General features: G+C 42.1%; 1 protein-coding gene across 1 annotated transcript in view; it reads left to right on the forward strand.

Annotated features, from left to right (window-relative positions):
• The window catches only part of fbrsl1 (fibrosin-like 1), a 352,410-nt gene that overhangs the window by 295,565 nt on the left and 34,169 nt on the right, over positions 1-22,676 (forward strand). The gene's annotated exons all lie outside the window — the stretch shown is intronic.

A 22,676-nucleotide genomic window follows, 5' to 3' on the forward strand; every position in this document is an offset into this window, starting at 1 on the left:
CAGGTACAAATTATTTATGCATTTGCAAAGCTGTATTTATGGTAAAAAAGGATTTGTTTCAGGGCTGCTCTTCTCTCAGGAGTATAACGCAGCATGGCAGAAAGTAAACAACAATCTTCTACTTGTCTCCAGCAAACTCCGTGGGGAGGTTGAAGTCGTAACAAAGGCCTCATGTTCTCCAGGCTTGGCTTTTCACTCAAACTTCAAACCTCTTTCAACCTGACTTCAATCAGGGCTAAGTTAAGCGGGTCATAAGAGTGAACATGATAACCACAGGGCTAACTTTGTAGCAGACGTCAGAGCCACATCCTCCCCCTCTTTAGCCTCTCAGAGTTCGCCTCTTAACTGTATTTTAGGAATAACGTCCTTACATGTGAGTGAGAAGCAGATGGGCAGATGGGTATAGCCAGCATAGATGCAACTCATGTCAATCTATATATTCCCCAGGCAAGCAGAGGTTTTAGGAAATCACTGCAAGAAATTCAATAGAAAGGGAATTATAATGCACTGTTGCGTTTTGGTTTTTTTTCCCCCCAAAGGCTTGTGTATTTCATAGGGCTAAAAATACAAGTTGTAATCGTGGTATAGCTAAGTCATAGTGTAGCTATAATCTTTCCAAAAAGACATTGTTTTTTTGGTGATAGAATCCTGCAACTATTCTTGTCTAAAGTTTGTATCTGGACTACACCCCACAGCAAAAGTTGCACAAACAATGATAGGTTAGAGCTGCAGGCAGTAGTTATGTTCATTGTATGTTATGTAATGTGTTATATTTGAATGTGCAATACTGTATAACAAACATGCACAGAAAATAAGTTGTAGTGGCATAAACAAAACATAGAAATAGAAGGAATAGACATTTTTGTTTGCAATATTTATAGGGCATGTTTTAAGCAAGCAGATGTATACGTGCTATTTATATATTTGTGAATTGTGATAGTGACATAACTCATATAACTGAACAAAAGCAATGTTTCGATTGGCAGTTGTTCCAAGTTCCTCACTGACACATCAAACGCCTTGAAATCTCACTGCACAGCTCTTCTATAAAGAATGAATGGGCGCCTCTAGTGCACATAAGGTTGAAAATATGTGTCCTCATGATTGGGAATAGTGTTAACAAATCAGATCAAGCCCTCGTACATTGATTGCTCTGGTCTCGTCCCGTCTTCATTTTCAACAGCTGCTGCCACACACACACATACACACACACACACACACACCCCTACACACAGGCATACGCACACACACACAGGCGCGCGCGTAGAGGCACAGGCTGACGCTCAGTGCAGCCCAGTGTCTCCAGCCTTGCACACGGAGAGCAGCTCGGAGCGGAGCGCACTGCGTTTTTCGGAACTTCTTCAGTTTTTTCCTCAATATCGACACGGACTATTTGGATAATCTTCACACGCTACACCCAAAGGACAAAGAAAAAGCATCGCGATCAATGGATATGTATTTTGTTGCGTTTGAGCTTGAGCTTATGTTTTAAGGGAATCTATTGTGGACGATCTGTCAGTGGCGCTTTCACCGTCCGCGTTGGAGTCGCAGCAGCGGCGCCCGTAGCTCCAGAAAGACCCGCCGTGCTTTCTCCGGGAGACAGAGAATTACCTCCAGAACTTTGGTGAAGTGAAACAAACTGGTTTTCTTTGGTTTTCCTGCACGTAACTGCTCATCTTTCTTCTCGTAGACGAAGGAAAAGCTCGTTCAAGCAGCGACTTATTGTTCCAGCAGGTTGTGTTTCGGTCTATTCCTCACGCGTCCCCGTCGAACTATCAAGTGCCCGGTGTTGGATTTAACCCCAATAAGGCTGGCGTCGATGTTTTTGTGATTGCTTTATTTTCTCCGGACTGGGTGACGATGTGGATTTTCTTCGTGTGCGAGCTGCGAGCACAAAACTGGTAAGCGTTCAAAATAAACCAAAATGCACATCTATAGGGAGCGTTTTCCTTTATTTTCGGATTGATTGCTTGGCGTTAGACCAGAGCACGGATAGGTGAAGGGTCTGCTTTTATCAGCTGGGGTTGTACTGAAGAACACTGGCTGACTGTTCCGTGAAAGCCGCCTGTCTGTGCGATGGCAGGGGCATTTTCCTCTCCGACGACGCGACTATTTTAAGTAGTGTAGACTGGGTTTGAAAACACATTGCCCTCGTAAATTCTCTGTAAAATGAGTATTTGCGTATCCCTGTGCGTTTTGTGATTTGTAGATCTAATAGACGGGCTGAAAAATACGAAAATCCCCTGTGCGTAAAATACTAAAGCTCCAGAAATCCTCCTACAAATGTCAGGTCAACTGCTCGTTTATTTTCCGCTGCAATATCTTAATCTTTGTCACACGTCTGTGCGCATTATTGCAGTCTAGCGTCGCCTATTGCCGTGGACTTTTAAATCCGCTAAACACAATCTGAGTGCGCACCGTGTCTGACCCGCTCAGCCACGGGAGGAGCTGTTTAATTAGGTTTTCTTTCCCCATCGCACCCACCAATCTCAAGCATCAAGGTCAGGCAGGATCACATGTCGCCTCTCAATATTAGTTCAACACTTAGGCCTCATATGACACGAAGTTGCCACAGTGTTAGGCTGCACCCAAAAGAATACCTCCTTTATTATTAGGAGAAGTTACTTTAGACACATGACTCTTGGAAAGATTCTTTTAAAAAAACTGCTTATAATAACATATTTCTATAGGAGACACATGGCGAGCTTAACGTGATTTGCCCTACTTTATGCTCTCCCTGGGCATTAGTGTAATATTTCCATAGGGACTAGCGGCTGTATCCTCATTTAATCCGTGCTATATGCAGACCTAACTGGTGATTTAACGGTGGAAGTTGTGCCCAATCTAAAATAACACATCTCATTTTATAATGGCTGTGTTTGACACCTGAGACACTGATTACCGCTGTTGTTATCGTGTAGGACTGGAAAAGTGTGCATCTAAATAAGGCAACGAATAAAAATGTCAAGACAACCACAAGTTAGTAAAATATCCTGTTGATTATGTAGTCAGTAAGAGAAATAAAACACTTTTGTTGATGATTGTAGCAAGCAAAATATCCCAAAATATCATAATCACATATCAGAATTTACGGAAGACTGTTGTGGATATTAATGTATTAATATAAAAAAATAAGAAAAAATTAATTCAATTCTAGGAGCACTTTTTTATACCGAAAACACACCTTGTAAAAATCATTAAGTTCTCCATAGGGCTGCCTTGTAACTGTAATAAAGTGTCCATAAAATATCCCCAGTCCATTATCTCTTTATTGCCTGTTAGTTCTGGATGTCTTTGGTATTACAGCGTCGTGCGGTCTACAAGCCAATCACTCCTCGAGCGAGTGGATACCTACCTCTAACCACACACCTACATATTAAAATACATATCTTTCCTCGCTCCTCCGGCACCTATATCTGTAATCTACTGCAGATGGGGCTCTGAAATTAGCTTGCAAAAACCTCTCTTATTCCTATCTTCAAAAGCCCATTTATCTTGAGCGGGGAAAGCCGATAAGAAACAGGCCTGCTTGGCAAATGTGATAAGAGGGCGAAAAATCCTCCAGCTATTTGTAATGTAAGAGTTGAGGCAGATCACAGCTGGAGGAAAGACATGACAAGCCCAGCATCATGAGACTAATACCTTGTGCCCCCTGAAGCCTGGATATGAGATAGCAGACGAAATGGAGATTTATTCAGGATGTGCGCATGAGCTCACCGCTGAAAAACAAGCCAAAAAGACATCCAAGGAAATAGCCCCAGCATTCGGGCACGGTATAGTGACGAAAGTGGGTAAAATATTATTAGCATTATCTACTGTAAATTGTTCTTGGTGAATAGTCTCGCAACAGTCCAGGGAATAGCAAAACTAATCTTGACAGTTAAATAATTTGTTGATGATTTTAGGTCAAAGCTGTTTTTAAGAGAATAAGAACAAGTTTTGAAAGTGCTGTAAATTCAAACTGGTACCTGACTAAAAAGTAGAGCTAATCCAAATTGGCTTTTACTACAGAGATTTACGCTGCCCTCTGTAAGAAACTCCCAGGAAACACGGACGAGGGTTCACAGCAGCTCTGCAAAACAAATCATTTTGTTGGCCAGCTACTGCCAGAAGTGCTAACAGTGCTCAACTGGTCATCACATGGGTAAATGTTTATAGTATGGTAAAAAAACAAAAAATGCATTAAAAGAAAACGGCAAACTTAGTATTTTTATCCACATATCTATAGGTAAATTGAATGACCATATACTTGCTTTGTCCCAGCCACATTTTGTTCTCAAATAGCAACAATGCAATTCTATATTTTCCTAAATCATTCTCAAACCAAGATGCTGTATGTTATGTTCGTAAGTACAGGTTCTTGTAGAAAATGCATGTTCTCTGAAGCAGGTATTTCTCTCGGCCTCAGAGTTATAGGCCACATGGGAGGTGGTCTGCTCTGACGACGTGTCATTACTGTATAACAGATGACACTGAACATGTGATGTTATTCATACTTCAAGGACACTCCCTGAGCTCCTGCATTTGTGGGTCCACCGTGGGAGATGAAGAATTTATGCTTGTCCCTGTGGCACTTGGATCTACGTCTTAATCCTGTCAGGGGACCCACCATAAAACACTTGCTCTGCACCAAATGCACATAGAGATTTTCACAGACGAGGTAGCTGCTGTGGAGTGAGCATTTGGCAAGTAACTCTGCTAATGCATGTTGCAGAAATGTCTGTTTTTAATATTTCATATATATATATATATATATATATATATATATATATATATATATATATATATATATATATATATATATACAGCAAGGACCGCACAAGGCCAGTGACTGTAATGGGACAGGGAGGTGTTGGCAAAGCAGAATACATTTTTCTCCCCGTTTTATTGCAGTTCCTTCGGAGTCGGCAGTGTTATTAACTGCATAGGACAGTGAGAGATTTATGTGCAGGTCCAAATGGAAGTGACCAGTGACCTTTCCTGTGGCGTTAGCAGCTCTCGAAGCGCAGCACAATGGACTGATTCCACAAAGAGACGTGTCTCTGTGTCCCTCGTCTCTCCATATCTGATGTTATTTTCTAAATGTGAGCGGCCGGTGACTTTCTTTTCTTTTCTTTCTGAATAACATGTCTCTCAGCTCAAAATGTCAACCGTGTGATGCACAAAGCAGCGTCCAAGGCCCTTTGAATGCCTCGCAGTGCTATTGAAGTCATAGGTTAGCAGTCGCTCAGTCAGTGGCTAATGTGCTCTGTGGCCCATGGCTGAAGCTACTGAGCATCACCTCGCCTACAGAAGCTCATACTGTACTATATGAAGCGGTATTAGCAGTGTTACCTCAGTTCTACTACAATGTTGTTGTTTTTGTTTTCTCTTCCCCTTTGACAAAAAGCCCCTCTTCACTTCAAACGCCAGTTAAATCCCATACATATTTCAAAAGAGCTTTCCCTTTAATCCCTACAGTCCTTCTGCAATTAGCCACTGACAGCAGCGCCTTGTGTAGGTCACAATCGAACAGAGCAGAGACAAACTAGTGCTCCTTTGATTCTGGGCTGCTGAGCACCCTCAACGCTCAGGCTGCTTATTGGAGCCCATCTCAAGGAGAGGTGGAGGCACTCGACTGAATTCCCCTTCTTTTGAAGCTGCCGACCTGGGTCAACCTGTCATTTTGGCTGCTGGCCAGCTCCCTACCTAGCCCTCGCCTCTCAGTTTCTCTCCTGATCTCCAAACAGTGCTTTCCCGAGAGCAGCCGTGTCTTTTGTTACCTTTATGAGGCGTAATTAAATGTGCACGGCGTGGCACAGTGTTTGAGCAGGAACCCCAGGCGTGCCATTAGCCAGATGTGGCTGCTCAGTTCTTAATGATAGAGGAACAGAGGCGGAGGAGACAAGCCCAGGAGTCCTTCATCACGCCATCCCAAGGTGTCGTGTGGGCCTAATTGCCCCATCGTTTTGTGCACTATACAAGCCCCCATGACACCTACCTTCATGCATTCATTATGTCGACTCCCAGTGCTATATCAGGCGGCAGTGCTCATGTACAACTGGAGGTGGGTGGCACACTGCAGCTAGGCTTTTAGCCAGCAAGTATGATTCAGGGGAGTCCTTAACACCTTTGTTTTCAATATGGCACGCAGGAGTGTTGCAATGTTCACTGTAATGTACTGCATTAAGTGCTCACAACATCTGCCTGGAGAGGGTTTCATTGTCCTGTACTTTCATCATGAGATCCTGTGAGAGCCATAAAAGACATGTTTTGATATGTGCTTTATAAAATGTGCTGAGCGGGCCGTGGCTCTGTTTCCTCGTAGGTGAGTTTGGGTGGGTATGTCCTTGACAGAGGGGCAGCCATTAGAGCCACTCTGTAGAAAACAAGACACTGTCTGTGTCAGCCTGAGGTTTGAAGTGCTCTGGGATCTCACTGACAAACGCTGAGTGATCGGCTCACATTCAGTGCTCCCTTCCAGCTCTGTCTTGGATCTGACTATTGAGACTTCTCATATTCCCCTTAAGCCCTTTCACTTTCAGTGTATTAAAGGCCCTATCCCTGTTCTGCCTTTAATCCAGCAGCATGTTTCCCCTTAGTAAGCACATTTAAGCCAGGAGCTTTAATTAGACGCCTCTTCCCCTGATGTGCATGTGTCGGTGGTCTGTTCATCCTGGTGAGCGTCAGTGGAATTGGGCCTACATACCAAACATACGGCATCCTCGCTGGAAAGCAGGCCCCTTCGTTAGTGAGGAACTGACGAGCTGCCGCTCACATTTGGGTAATTAACACCGCCACAGATTGTGGAACAGCTGTGCAATTTAGCACTGTGGCAACAGCAGCGAGTCAAGAGAGACTCTGCAAACACAGGAGCCTGTGAAGCACCTCGCTCAGGCCTCATCCAACTGTCTCCAGTGGCCAAACAGAATGCACATCCACAGCTCCAGGCTAAGCTACATGACAGATCACACTTAGAACAGAAACAGGACCATATAAGGAGATTGTAGGGATGTAAAGCATAAATGTCTATATTTTCATTACTTATTGATCAAGCTCCTGAAATGTACAGTGAAACTTTATTTTACTCTACACAGTCTGGTCATGTTGAACAATTTCTGCTTGGCAGGATCAGTATTAGTCTGTATTCATATGCAATTTACAATGTGTAATTTAAGGGCTTTTCATCTCTTTTCTTGGCTCAGTAAAGTTTGCCCCCACAAACTAAATTATATGTGAGAAGAATTAAAGCATCTCAGTCTCCGTTTTGTTTCTTTTGATGATAGTTAATGCGTCCCATTCCATCATGCTTTTTTATTTCAGTTTGTTTTTATCCTCACTGATCCACAACATCTGGTTTTGGGTTTAACCATTGGGGAGTGGCGAGAGTGTGGGGAGAAAAATGCTTGTACACATGCACTTTAAGCCTGGCTTCTACCTGATTATTACAGCACAGATACAAACATCCTGAGTTTTGTTGGCTAACTGTCAAGTTGAAAGCATTCTGTAGTGACAGCTCCTAGACAGTTATTTGCTAAGCTCTATGGCATGTATTCATTTGTGTTGCAGCAAAAGTACTATTTCCAAACAATCTGTGTTTTACAGCCGAGTGCTGCAGTAATGATGAGTTGCTGTATAGTTAAGTGTGATTGTGTATGGTTGAACCTTGTTGACTTGCTCCTTCTCTGGCCTATCAAGTATCAGTGACAGTGACATGCCCAGAGCTGTCAGCAGGCCATGTCCGTGCGCTCCGCTCCCTCACACACAGAATGGAGAGCGCCTGGGGAACTTGTTAAATTTCTGCTAAGCTAGGTTATCCTGACTTTGACATGAGGCATTTCCTTCCAATCTCTTCAGGTCTTCTGCAGCCATCATCAACCACAACTGTGTGAGTGAACAGGGCAACAGAGGCGATGCAATGATAATAATGTGAAAATGTCTATGCGCTGTAATGCCAGGTGAAGCCAAACGGACAGGCAGGCAGCCAGCCTCTGAAATGTATTCTGGGAGGCCAGGCCAAGCCCCGGCGGTGCTGTCATTTATTTATCCTATCTGCAGTGCCTGGAGAGGTGAAGAGAGGAGAGATGGCACAGGCTTCCTCCACCAGAGGGCTGGCCCACTCTGAGGGATAGAAAATATAATTGGGCTGCTCTCACTCACGGCGCTGGCACCAATAAGACATGTCTCCCTCCCTTCCTCGCTCGCCCACCCACATGGCTTGCAGACAGGCTGAGGAGCAGAGCAGAGCTGGCCTTCAGGCTCAGAGCAGGGACGACCCAAACAAGGCTTGTCACTTGTGCTTACAATGGCACTTATTTGATCGGGGGAGGTTTTTCTCCCTTCCTCCCACAGCTCAGTGCTACTATCCTGTCACCAAGTCTCTTTTTGGCCCAAGCTCCTCTGCAGCTTGGCTGGCTCTCTGTGAGACACTGCCATGCAAGGCAAAGGATTTAGCTGTGAGGGACAGGCCACCTGTTTGTTTGGGGAGGGGCACAGTTGGTGTACAAATGTACCAGGTTAGAGTCGTGTTTTACAGGTGTGAGGAATGTTTGATGAATATTTTACTGTATGTGGTTAACTTAATAATGATATGCATTTGTAAGCGAAGAGCAAGCACTGGCTAAATGTACATTTGTTGATTGGGCTGGTGAGTGCAAAGGCATGTTTCTTTCCTCACTGGACTGGCAACCAGCCAGACCTGTCAGTAGAATGATGTGTTGGAGGGAAGTTGGGGCTATACAGTTACATGTAGTTGGCATGTAGGGTCGGCATGTCACATATGTTCTTAGAAGAAGGTCCTACAATATCAAGCATATGTACGATGTGTCAGATATTAGATTACCAGATGGAACGTAGAACGATTATAGATGAACAGAGGTTACCCTGTCATAATAGAACAAAACACTGCTAAAACTAACTAAACTCAATCAAAAACTAAAATAAGTATTCTTGATATGTGGCATTCATGTATCTGGTTGCATATATTCAATTCTAGACAGGAGCCAAGTGAGAACTTTTAAACAAGCGAATTCTGCCAAGCGGTTAATTGAAAAGCAAGTCACAACATCAGTGTCTTGGAAATACAAGGACAAGTTTAATTAAACCTTTTATCAGCATAGCGTAGACACTGAGTGGCAAGAGTCAGCATTTATTTGAAGAAGTAAACAACTCAGCAATTAAGCAGTTAAAGAGCCTAATTTTAGCTTTGTTTTATTGACAGGGAACTTGTTTGTTAAGACAATCTACCACAGTGATGAGACAACATTAACCTTGCATTTGACCACATGCATTATACACATCGATCAGACCTAGTTTAAAGGTGCTCACTTGACCTCTCCATGGCAGACACAGAAGAAGAGATATCTGGACTTTTGGCACGTACACAAGCCGGTATCTTTTATGCCTACTGAGTCCACAGTTGCATTGAGACTGACTTGAAAACAAAGCTTTTAAGCAGCACTAAGATATTCATTGTTGCCATTGTGAACACGCCCCGGTAAAGAGAATTAGTGCTCAGGGGAACAGTCTGGTTGTTTTTTCCTTGCACCTGAATAATTTACGGTGTTGCATGTAAGACAAAGCTGCGCTCACTTGCTTCATTATATTTTAATCTACAGCAAATTGTGTTGTGCATATTTTCTGCCATTATCACCGACAACATCAGTAGTCCCGTTCACCTCAGTGTTCTACCGCTGTAACACGTATAGTCTATAGGCTACTGTATGTTCATCACTCAATGTAGATTTGAGCTGCAGATAGAGTTCCCTCCACAGGTGCGATGCTATTAACAGAGCTAACAGCTGGTGGGTTTACACTGGGTTCACGGTAGCTCATAAAGATGCAAAGCTTACAAAACAGATAGTTACAGCGAATTAGCATGCTATTATTGTGCCATTATGAGATTGTACCTCTGAACACATTGCAAGGTCAAGGAAGCTGGAAGTTAGGAAAAAAAGGTAGAATGAGGGCAATGAGGTTATGTAAACAGTGGAAGGTACAGTAGCAAAAAATTGTAGTAGAGCTATCCAGATAAGACAGAAGAATAAAATATGAAATGATATCTTCATAAATAAAAAAGTAGATATAAGAGTCCTACATTTAAAACCAATACAACTACCATACATACCGTCATTTTATTTAAAAAAAAAAGACTAATACTTCAGTCACTTTCACACTTTTTTTTATCATTCTAATCGAAGAAAAAGTACATTCTAAGTTTTTTCTTTACTTAAAGGTGATATTTACTGTTTTAATTGTGAAAAACAGCTAGTTCCTTTTAATCGTTTTGCAGTAATCCAAAATTATTCCTCATTTACCTTATGCGCTCCGAGCTTCGTAATTGTTCACGCCGATGAGTTTATGAGTTTGGTGCTTTTCATCTGTGTTGACCCTCAGTCGTCCAGGACTGATCCATAGCAAACAACGAAGTTAAATCTGTCAACTGGACAAATCTTGTCGGAGTGAACTGAAGAAGCGGCTTGGATGAGCAGCGAAACGTTTTCACTCCTACAAGATTTGTCTAGTTGACAGATTTAACTTTGTTGTTTGCTTTGGTGCTTTTCACAAATTTCTGAGGCCAGAGCGGAGTAATCCTAACAACAACTAGCATGTTATCTGCACACTTCCTGATTTTTGGACAATAAAATGCGTTATAATTAGTTGCAGACAGTATACAGCAGACTTACTTTGACCTCAAGATGTCCGTATTGGTGCAAGACATATTTTTGCTCAAATAGCGGTACTTTAATCCCTTTGCTGCTAACCTAAATTAACACGGTTGTTGTGAAGGTCAGGTCTTATTATTGTGCTTGATAATGTTAAGCCCGCTCACAAGCATCTACAGTTGTCGTGCTGGCACAAACGTGAAAATACCAGTGTACTCTGTGGTATGTAGTTAACCCACTCTATCAATGTTCCTTTATAGAGTAGAGCTACCGGTGGCATGCACACCTGCCTAATATGTCCAAATGGTTATTTCTAAATAAGGCAAACATCTGGACTCCCACTGAGAGACGAGATCAGATTCTATGGCGTGTGGTATATTGAAAGGCCGCGGCTTAGTATAGGCACAAACTGTAAAAGAGAAATTGTCATGACCCGTCTAAGTTACAAGCATGTTCGGTATTAGTGTCAATAAAAAAGACATCATGTCAGAGTGCAGTTGGTGTAGTGTGGATAGTGTTGCTCAGGCTAGGGTTGACTTTAAGTAATTAACCTGGCATTTCGTAGTACATCGGGTGCTAAGATGGGAATTTCATTTTAGTTTTTGCACAGTAAATATATTCTTTAAAGCAAAAATACTGATTACATTCATGGACGTTGTTCTTCTTTCAGTTCTGGCAAGTGCTTGAGGCATAACCAGCTACTTTGAGCCTTTGGTGGGTTAGTAGACTCATAATTACAAATTTGGAAGTACGGTATATTTTGCTACAGATAAATGTTGCGATAAATGATAATATTAAATAGGCATGAGCTGCAACAGATAAATAGCAGAATGAACCAATAATTTACTATAGAAGTTATTTAAAATACTCTCTACAGCTCAACTTTTGTCATAAAAAATAACTAAAATCTTCCCATTATTGTTATGAAATTGTACACATGATAAACATTAAACCCTCAAAATTATTGTTCCAGCTTTCAAATATTGAAGCCGGTATTGTAATTATTGTGACAGGCCTAAATTGACTTTGTGAGAGATATTCATTCACTAAAAGTAATTTAAACTCACCTATTGCTTTAACACACTTTTTCTGTATGTTGAGCATCGTAGCACTGTTTTATGTAGACAATATAATGTAATTCTCAATAATATAATGCCGTTATAATACCATGTGGTCTACTAATTCTGTTATAAACCATTCTAAAACTATTAAAGAAAGAGTGCATTAATGTGGTTTTATTTTCAGCACAGAATCTTCAAATGAATGCCTAGTTTCGACACTAGACCACTAGAAAAAACGCTTTGCTCTCAGTGATAAAATAATATGAAATCCAGTCCAACTGCGTGACTGTAAACGATCTGTTATGGGAATGGCTGAAGGTGACTGTTGGGGCATTGGGTGTCTTGTCCAACCAGCCAGTGTACCGGGGGCCAGAGGTTGCGCTTCTGTTACAAGCAACCCGATCCTGGATGTCTGCGGCAAAAGTAAATTCCACTTAACGTGTCACATCTCCTTCCCAACACAACCTGGTGGGAAGGGAGGGGGAAGAGGGGTCTACTGCTGTGGGGCTGCTTAATATAGGGCCTGTCGTGTTTGTTTGTATACAGGCGGAAAAGAGAGCATGCCTTTAAGTAGCAGGCAACGGTAGCGAGAAAGTGCTGGGATTTTTGTCGCTTTTTGCTTATCCCTATTTGAGTTTTCCACTGCTGCTTACTAGTAACAGCTTCTGCCTTAAGTACCCCCTCCTCTCTCGCCTAAACCTTTAAATTCTCGCTCAGGAGAAGTGGTCGTATTGATTGTAAAAGCTCAGTCGCCTTACATGCTTGTGGCTGACATACGAGTTGAATACTGAAATTCCCATCTCCTCATTCATCAGCTGCCGTTGTAGATTCACAAAGATACAGTTACTAAAGTGCCATCAACACCATCACAGCCCATATCGCTCTGATGTACTGCACAGTAAGCAGAGAGGGAGTCAAAAGTTCATGGGTCATAACCAGAGGCAGAATGTAACGCAATACTTTTACTACTACTACAATTACTCTACTCTTGTAAAGGCTTGCATAGAAATTTTAGGTGTGTAGTCAGTCACCTGCTTGTCTCCATAGAGCATTATACTTATCTCTATTTATTCCTTTCCTTTTTTTTTTGCTGGGTTGCCTGTCCACGAATCTGACCTGCAACTTGGCCTGGTGGCATCAACTGCTTTTACCTTATGGAGATATACAATGACATACTGTGGAACATTCCAGGTGAAGCAATAACATCTCCTTGGGAACCAGAAAAGTAGCGGGTCAACTAAAATGTTTTGGTTGTAAATGTTGTATCCACAGCAGTAGTGTATAGTGCTCATGTCTGTACTATTTGAATATAAACGTGGCTGTAGCTGCTGTAATAATTGGACTAGAAATTAGTGGAATTAGCTGGAATTTACATCATGTTGCTAGAAATAATTATGCCTATACAAAAACTATGGGTGGCAGTAGTAATTGGTGGTACTACTTGAAATACTGAAGGTCATGCAAGTGCAACTTTGTTTTACATCATTGATTCTTTATCTTTAGTGAATAAAAATACGGCTCGTCACCTGCTTGCACGGAGAAGTTAGTCTGGAATGTTGCATAGTATATAGCTGGCCTTGTTACAGGTCAGATCTGTGGAGAGGTTACCCTGCTCAAAGTAAGAATGCATGTAATTCAATGTATTCCTTAGCATTTAAAATCCCTCTAATTGAATAAGCACAAGCTCGATAGGTTCAACATCATACAGTGGAATATTCTTGGAAAAACAAAGGCGAACAAGTGGTGTACCTTTCACTGGAAAAAATACGTAGTAAACCTTTAAACTAAATATATTCAAAGGATATACTATATTATTACAGGGTCATAATTCTTATTGCGTGTGCACTTCCAGTGTTGAGTGTTGGAGGATATGGAGTGACTGGTGTGGGGGCCGCTCTGTGGATCTTGTGAAGCCCCTGTAGTTTTCCTAGCTCACAGTCAGCCTCCCACTGGTATTAGCACTATTTATTTGTGTTAGAGGCCCGCTGAATCATATTACTCCAAATCACCACCGCGGATCGAGCAAGATCTCCCTTTTCGCTGCCCATTTTTTCCACTCATTAAAGGTGTCCGCGCCCAAAGGAATGAACACACATTTTACCACACTTGCCAGCCAGCTCCGCTCTCCCTGCTTCTCTTCTTCTCTCTGAGTGGGTTGAGGGTCACCGTGTATCTATTGCATTATTTAAGCTCCTTCCTACTCTTAGCAAATTCGTCTCAAGTCAAAAGCGCAGTGCAATCTAGCGAGCCAGGAAGAAAGGCGAGATTGTAACTTGCGTTGCCTGAGGTGGGCTATGACTCACCTAGACGTTGTTCAGATTGAAGTACAGACAAAAAAAAAAAGCAAGTTCAATAGGAGTTTCTAGAAGCCACCTTTCTCCTAACAAGCTGCAGTGAGAGGTGGTTTGCCTGCTAACTTGCCCGAAGCTCTCCGCAGGGTGATTATGTCATGGCGGGCCAGTCACAAAGAAGGATATCTCTCTCTTCGAAAAGGCAGCAAGGAATATTATTATTATCTCCTCTCTACCGCAACAATAGCACCGCATTGTAAGAGCTCGGAAAAAGCCTTTTTCTTTCTGTCTTTTTTTTTTTTTTTTTGAATAATCGTGCCTGTCTTGTCTGTCTGTTATCCTGCCTCTCAGACAAAAACACCCAGGCAACCACCCACACTGACAATAGGCTAAAGGCTGTACAACAAAAAGATGAAGGAGGATATGGAATCAGCGACTTCAGTGACCCACCTATCGTAGCTTAGCGCAGCAGGCTCTTATGGGAGTCAGGATTTTGGCCGGAGATGCGGGCCAGCCAATCAGAGCGTTCCCTGAGCCGTGTCTTAAAGGGGCTATCTGCCATCTCAGCTGTTGGCAGACCGAGCAGTCACAGAGGAGGAGGAGGAGGAGGAGGAAGAGAATGCACTCGGGGTTAGATCTCTATCGGGGCTATAGTAATCACACATTGAGCGTTATTTCAACAGATGTGGAGCGTGTTTTGAATGGATGGCAGGCCACACCTTTTCTTGTCTTTGTTCTGTTTCTTAAAGCTATTCTTGATTCACAAAAGGACGTAACTTTTGCTCATCGTGTCCTCTCCTGACCCTGTTTATGCACAAGTTTGGAAATGATATATCTGTTTTGTGATTTTGCTAGTTCAAACAGTCATAACTTTATTTCCATATAGTATTGCAACTAATGCAGGCTAAAAATCGTACTTTCTTAGTAAAAGGGTAGTTTTCAATGTTGTGAAATGTTGTAGCACACCCTACTCTTCCACATGAACTACGTCATCTGCAGTAGGGCTGTACTCATCATTTTTAATAATCGTGACTAATCCACTATTAAAATAATTGTCGATTGATTGATGATTCTCTATATCTAGACTATACAGACTAAACCACGTCATTATTAAAGAGGTGGTTCTCCATAAATATACAGAATCATGATACAAAACTGTACACAACTTGACAAACTTTATTCTATGTGCAGTAGTTTCAGTAGCAGAAATCACACCGATTGTCCTGTGATAGAGCTGTGAAGGGGGAGTGAGTTAAAGCCTAGTGCAAACAGAAGAGGGACTTAGTGTGTCAAAGTGAAACTTATAAAACATATTAATACATTGTTTTCAGAATTAAGCATTTTCAAAACAATAAAAAGTAACATGTTGATCTAAATATGTTGTGTTAGCAGGTAATACCCCATAGAAGTGATGCCTACCACCCCTACCCCACCCCCTTAAATCAAAATGCAAAAAAGAATAACTTGAAGTCTTGAGTCATATTAAATTCTCGACCTGTTTGAAAAAAATGTATTTAAAACATTTCAATGTACAATTTAACTAGTTGCCCCATCGGAAAAAAATAGTTGACTTGCGGCCCCAATCTTCATCCTACTTTGTTTTTTCCAATGAGTCTACTATTTCCTTGAGCTTAAACAGTGTGGGAAAGGCACATTTTAAATCCTCCGAGTTTGGGTAGGGCGCGTTAATTGAGTCAAATAAAAAGTGATGGAGGCGATGATTTGTCTGTCGGCTTTTATTGCTGCAATTTCGACTATGCCTCATTGCATTATGCCACTTAACAAGAGCCCTTCACTGCTGCTTTGTCTCTGCCACTGCTAACATGCACGGGTTCACTACACAGGACGAGGTGGGAACACACGAGCCCTAATTTTCTGCAAATTTGAGCTGATAATCAACTGGAAGCGCTACCTCGGCTGCCTTGACATTTCCAAGCGTGTTCTCTCTCCGCTAATTCCTCCCTGTCTTTTCTGTTAACCTCTTAATGTGTGATTTTGAAGTTGTGATTCGTGACCTATTCCATCCCAATATGCCGCTATCCACCTATCACCATCTGTCATCCCTGGCTCTTTTGGGGAGTTTGGGCTGAGGTCTGTGCGCTCCCCAGTGAAATATGGCTTGTCCTTTTTCCTTCATTTCTCCTTATCTGGTTAGTGCTGGTGGCGGGCCTGCTGCGCTGTTGATTTGTGACCCTCTCTGTCGTCCGCGGCAACAGACTTTAATGTAATGCGTGCCTCTGCCCTTCTTCCCACTGATGAAACGGGCCCCTGCATTCCCCTGATAGACTGCTAATTTGTATACTAAACTGACAGGCAGCCGTGATAAGGGCTAGCAACTGCTGCTCAGCTCCAGAAAGGAGGGGTGCAGTGTAAGCAAGGCCAAGGGTAATATTTTACACAAAACTCAAGCCACCCCCCTCCCTTCCTAGCATCTCGCGCTGAATTCATTTCTCGGCGACTGTTGCTAGGGCAAGAGGAAGCTAGAGTTGTCAACCTCAATATTTTGTCATCCACACAATGCATAAATACAGGGACTAAACAAGCCTATACTATTGTACATATGAACTAGGACTTAAGAAGGACTACTTTTATGATTAATTAGCTACCCAGTTGGATTGGTTTAAAGTGAACAACTATTTTTAGATAATTATATTTTGAAAAACTCATGTAGGTGTTTATATAAGTGACTCTCTAGGCTAAACAAGACAGACTAGTTTCCTTTCTGACCACTCCATTTTGCTTGGTCACTATGGAATTCATTATCATCATTTTGCCGCTCAAGTCAAGGCGAGTAGCGGCTGACAGTTGCGGAGGCGGTCTCATCTCCAGCGTCTCTTCACGTTGCATTTGCCTTGCATTCGCCTTGCATTCATTGGGGGTCTGCTATCCTCCCGGCCTTGTAGATCTGTTTTGATGCTACCTTGCAGGGACACTGGTGGGCGGTTATTAAAGCTAAAGGTATACAGTTGTTGCTACTCCCCACAGGAATGCTAAGGCTCATCATAAACGACCACTTGGGGGGTCATTACTTTTCTAGTGAAGCACCGAGGACAAACACAGGACACATAATTAATGTGTCTCCCCAGGTGCATTCTAGGAGCTGTAGTACCAACAGTGCATGGCTAATGTGGCACTAATAGCTAAACATAGCATTAGTATGGTGGGTTAAAGAGTGGCAATGTTTAAAGGACCCATATTACGCTATTTTCTGATCTATGTTTTAATGTTGTTTCCTCATCGCAAACATACCCGGAGTTGTGTTTTGTTTCACACATGTTTAACACACAAACCCTGCAGATTCCTTCTTGAGTTCTCAAACAGAAAACACTCTGTTCCACCTTGTGATGTCATGTACATAATACAGGAAGTGCTGCACTATGTTTTGAAACATTATTCACCTTCCATAAAATCATAAGAAGAATTTAAGCCCTGGAATTGCTCATTTCTGCTGAACTAATGGTAAAAGGTAGCTGTTAACTTGGAAACTACAGCTTCGTGATGTCACAGGTTGATTTGTGACCTATTCCATCCCAATACGCTGCTATCCACCTATCACCATGTCTAAGCACCTTTAAGCACCCTGAGTGGCTGCAAACGAACATATTAAGTTGTTGAAATGGAAACGGCAGTGATGAATTTGTATTGTACAGATTATGAGATGTCTTGTAAATAGCTGTAATTGCAAGGAGACCAACAAAAATTCCACTTCAAAAGCATCTGTGAGTCCTTAAAAAGTGCATCATTGCATCTGCAAATAACTGTTTTGCTATTAACTGCTGCATTAGTTCGCATACATGAAAACAAGATGGATTGATGGGATATGTTTTTTCCTTTGAGCTGTTTAAAAATGTATTTTCAAACTCATCACGCCAAATAATCTGCCTCTTAAAGTGCGAAGATTTTGAAACCCTTTGTTAGATTGTTGTCTTACATTGCAATTTTGCAGTCTCTTCAAATGAATCTTTAAAAATGGTAAACGTCTTTATTTGTTGCATGTTTTTTTTCGTAAATGTAAATTCATCTTTATTGTCACATTTCAAATTGTAATGCATTGGTTTGAATATACATGCTATATTTTTAGTCCGGGAAGAGTGGCAACAGAGGAGCGCGTGTGACAGTAGATGGAAATTGGAAGAGAGGGCAGTGAAGGAGGAAGCTGACAGTGATGAAATACCAAGCAGGAGCCAAATTAACACACCGCAGGCTTTCTGTATGTGTGTGTGTGTGTGTGCGTGCGTGAGAGAGAGAGAGAGGAGAGAGGGTGTGGTGAGCTGTGGACAACCAGGTTCAGCCAGGGTAATTGAGAGCCCCATCCTCCATGCTGGATAGGTGCCATCCTGCCCACCTTTTTACTCTCTCTCTGCCCACGGTTCTAGCTTTCACTCGTGGTACCTGATAAGTCTTTTAGCTGCCTGTCGTGTCACACCATCCAAAGCTGCACTTTGTAACCGAGCGTACTTTTAGCTGTGTTGCTTCATCTGCACTGAGACATTTGACCTAGTCATTTAGCTGTCAGGGAAGAATGCAACGCCATGCTCGCTTCCTGCTGTCTATTACCTCTGATTATATACAAGCAAGGATACCCCTATATTTTACAGTAAAGTACACTTAATGTTTAGGTACAGGTTTAGTAATTTGTGTTTTGTTCAAAATATATTCAAAAATATTTGGCTGAAAGTATCAAAGCATAATTTCCATGTTTATTTTGCATATTGAGTATTTTGAGAAGCAGTACTGCATATTATTAACTCTTGTCATGGTTTGCATATGTTTTTATTTTTTGAAATCTATGCATCTACTATTACCATTTCATGTCAAAAAGTTGTAAAGATAGTTTGTCTGTCAAGAACATGTGGAAAATGACTCAGAACAAAATTATAATTATAGGTTTTTCTAGCAAGAACCACAACAAAGCTAACAAATGGTTTCCACAGCTGGTTTATCATGATGTGTGTAAAGTTCTTGGAAAGAGCAGTGATGTTTTCTGCTAAATTAAGGGGGTGGAGCCCATTTATATAATGTAGTAAAATAAAATGTGTTTTGCCCCAGTACATATTGTAGAATCAGCTCTTAGGGGTCTTATAAAGCGTTTTTATAGTTCACAAACCAGGAAGTAATGCTGGTCCACTATTAGCAAGCTAGTTGTTGAAAGCATTACCGTGACAAAAACTCAGTTCCGGCTTCTGAAAGTTGTGGATAGTGCCTATAAACTCATTCTTGGAAAGTGAGGAATAACTTTGGACCACCCCAAAATCAACAGTTTTATTTTTTTTACTTACAACATTAAAAATCTCGTACAGCACCTTTAATAATCAGACTTGGGTGGTTTTGAATGAATATTTTTTGTCCCTTGATTAAAGTGCTTGGATCAAAAGTAGATGAACGGCATTAGGGGTGTTTGATGTAACTCTGGGGTTGCAGAGGGAGGTCGGGGCTGGGTGGGTGATATTGGTCTCTCAGCAGTCTTCACTAAATGAGGTTAATTGAATGTGGGTAATTGCTGACCCCACTGTCTCAGATCACAGCCTTAACTGATCAATGCCTTTCATAAATGTGCACCCCAAGGTCACACACTTGATTATGTTGCAATCCCTAGCCGTGTAAATTGCCTCGCTTGGTTGGACTATGCTGTAAAATTATGCATGGCGTTGTTAATATTTTTCCTGTTTCATTCTGAGCCTGGATAGCAAATGCATTTTTCACTCTCACTAAATGTCTCTCTTATTGCACACTAGTTTCTGCCTCTCCCTCTGTGGCCGCGCTGTTATCGGGAGATTTATGCGGCCAATAATTCAGTGGTGTTCAGGGAAGTTGGAGGACTTTTTAAAACAAACAGCAGTGTAATTTGTAATTTGGCATTCCCTAAATCTGGGAGTGTGGTTGTGCCTGTGAGCTGGTGGGAGTTAGCGGCTGATGAAGGCTTTACTGGCTGCTCTCCTGCGTTAGCGCCTGCCGAGGAAACGGGAGGATTTCACAGCTGCTGAAAGCTGGGTCCTGGCTCGGCCCTCTGACCTCCTCCTCCCCTCCTCCTCCCCTCCCAGTCTACTGCTCTCTTTCCCTCTCCCTCTCTCTCTCTCTCTCTCTTTCTGTCTCCCCCCCTCTTTCTCCCTCTCCCTCTCTCTCCACAGTGCTTTCCTCAGGGAGCTCTTGTGTGGCTCAGAGGAAGCTGAATCATAAAGCATGGCTAATGAATAGAATAGGGAAGGAAAGCTGAGGCCTGCTGACGGCCCTCCAGAGAGGAGGCCGGGCCCCTGAAGCCCCAGGCTCAAATAGCAGACGGCCCCCACAAAGGTCAGGCTTCCTGCGGCCCGCTCCAAGGGCTTTTGGCTCCCAGGCAATGTGGCTTGAATTTCCCCCATTATTTTTTAAACGGTTAGATTTCCCTGTTTCCTTTGGAAAAGCTGGCCTTTGCTCCTCTTTCTGTCTCTCTCTCCCTTTATAGTATATGTTCCCCCTCTGCCTCATCTTTCCCCGTCTGTTTTTAATGGCAGCCAAGGCTGTCTCAACAAAGAGAGTGTGAAGAATTTGTTATACATGACCTCCACGCACCACAACCACAGGCAGCTCTGAGTGCCAGCAGCTCAGCCTGAGGAAAAAATGTCAAGCTGACCAGAATGTTCTACCAAAACAACTGCCAGGGCTGTGCTTTGACATGCCTTTCAAGAAGTGCTTTGGTAAGTCGGCCTTGTAATTGTGGATTATACAACTGACTCATGCAGACTTGGCAGGTGCAAAACACAGCATTAAACCTAAATATCAGTTGTCGAACTTTCTTGAAATACATCTGCAATAGAAGGACATTCAAACCCAGAGCTGGTGAAATGGGATAAGATCTGGGTCAGGGGCCTTACTGTAAACAGCCTTTCTGTTATGTCTCTGGTGCTCTGTGGATTACCACTCGGGCCATAACAACTGTTGTAACTGTTACATTGAGTTATGGCGTGACCTCCCTGTGTTTTTCTTGCTGTTGTGACCCTGCACCACACTCGGAGCCAGCTCCCGTGTCCATTTGACAAGCTTCATTTCATTCCGAGCCCATATTTTTCTTCCCGGGGCTCTGGAGGTTGCGCTGTTTCAGAGCTGAGGCTTGGTACTGAAGCGTTTAATGTCATCCAAAGCTAACAAAGACGCTGTGTTGTAGCTGGGTGCCCCGGTTATGGGAGACTGAACCAGGGCAATGCAGCACACTGGCTCTTCCTTCTGCCTCACAGTCTCCAGGCTTCGTTTGCTGTAAAAGGAAACAGGAAACAACTCAATTGAAGTGTCTATGTCCTGATTTGGCCTTATCAAAACACATCTCAAGTGCCACTCAAAATGTGGTAATGGCTCAATGAATCACCTAACCTCGCTTCATTATGTTTGCATTAGCATTTGGGCTGTACTGCGTTTGCTAAGCATATCATGGCTATAGTGGTACAGAAAGATGACTAGACTAGATTGTGTTGATTTTATAAATAAATTGACAAATAAGCCAGCAATAAAAGGCTATGCTAATATGTAAGAATGAAAAGTTAGGCAGGTCTTTATACATATTTTTTGGACCTTTTTTATTGCTCTGAATACAGTACAGAATGTCATAGTTAAACATTTATTTTCTAAAAATTTGTTGATTTGTATTATTGCAAAAAAAAAAAATAATAAAAAAAAAATCTGATGTCAATTATCAATATTAGTTATATTTTTAATAATTTTTATTGTTTTCAGCAAACAGCGAAAAAAAAACACGCTAATTTGGCAGTTAAATATTCTTAGTTGTATTGACAGAAATCTTGCTTACAGTAAAGACCTATTACATGGAGTGGAGCTATTCCAAGTGTCTAAAGCCTCCCTTGAAGTGCTATCTCTCGGTAGTGTTTTTGTACAACTATCAAGTGCAGACAGACAAATTTTGTGGCGAACAGAGGCACAGTGGCAGTGAAAGAGAAATTGGGCGGTCTTGGAGAGAAGAGGACGTCCTCCAAACACTTGTGAAGAACTAAGAGAGATGCCAAGGACAGCCATCTGTGTTTACACAATCATTTGCTTTCTCTCGCTGTCTCCTTCTCTGATTCACTGTTCATTCTTTACATATGCTCCCTTTGTGCCGCATAAAACACAAGCGCGGCAGTTAAAGATACTTGGGCCCTTTGGGTGGAACATATGTCGGGCTTGTGGTGCATTTTACAAGTCTGCCGAATCCAGATGAAATGAGCTGCAGCAATGGGAAGCCGTGGTTTTAAACAAAGACCTTATACGGCCTGACATTACGGGCTAAGAAGGATTTTCATTGTTGCCGCTATCTTCCAAGTACACTGTCGTTTTGCTGTTGGAGTTTTGCACAATGCAAGCTTTTGTGTGAATGGAAAACTATTGGGTCGTAATGTTTAAAGTTTTCCCATTCTACATGTGTCTTTTTATTGAATGTATGGTGTGTTTTGATTTGCCTCTGCCTGCCAGAGACTTCTATATCCATCTGAAGCTGAGGAAAATACCCCAATGTTTAGTCTGTAGTTCTTGCATGACTCGAATATTTCCCCTAACCTTGATTCAATTAGTAATAAGTATATATTTTGTAATGGATAATCTAGTTGCTGTCATAAGATAATTCAGTATGTAGTTGGTTGACATACTCTTTGCTATATGATGAAAAAACATGTCATGATACATTTTCCATTTAAATACTTTTATGTGGCTCAACAGTG

The sequence above is a fragment of the Periophthalmus magnuspinnatus genome, chromosome 9 (genome assembly GCF_009829125.3).
Source record: "Periophthalmus magnuspinnatus isolate fPerMag1 chromosome 9, fPerMag1.2.pri, whole genome shotgun sequence".
Classification (NCBI taxonomy): domain Eukaryota; kingdom Metazoa; phylum Chordata; class Actinopteri; order Gobiiformes; family Gobiidae; genus Periophthalmus; species Periophthalmus magnuspinnatus.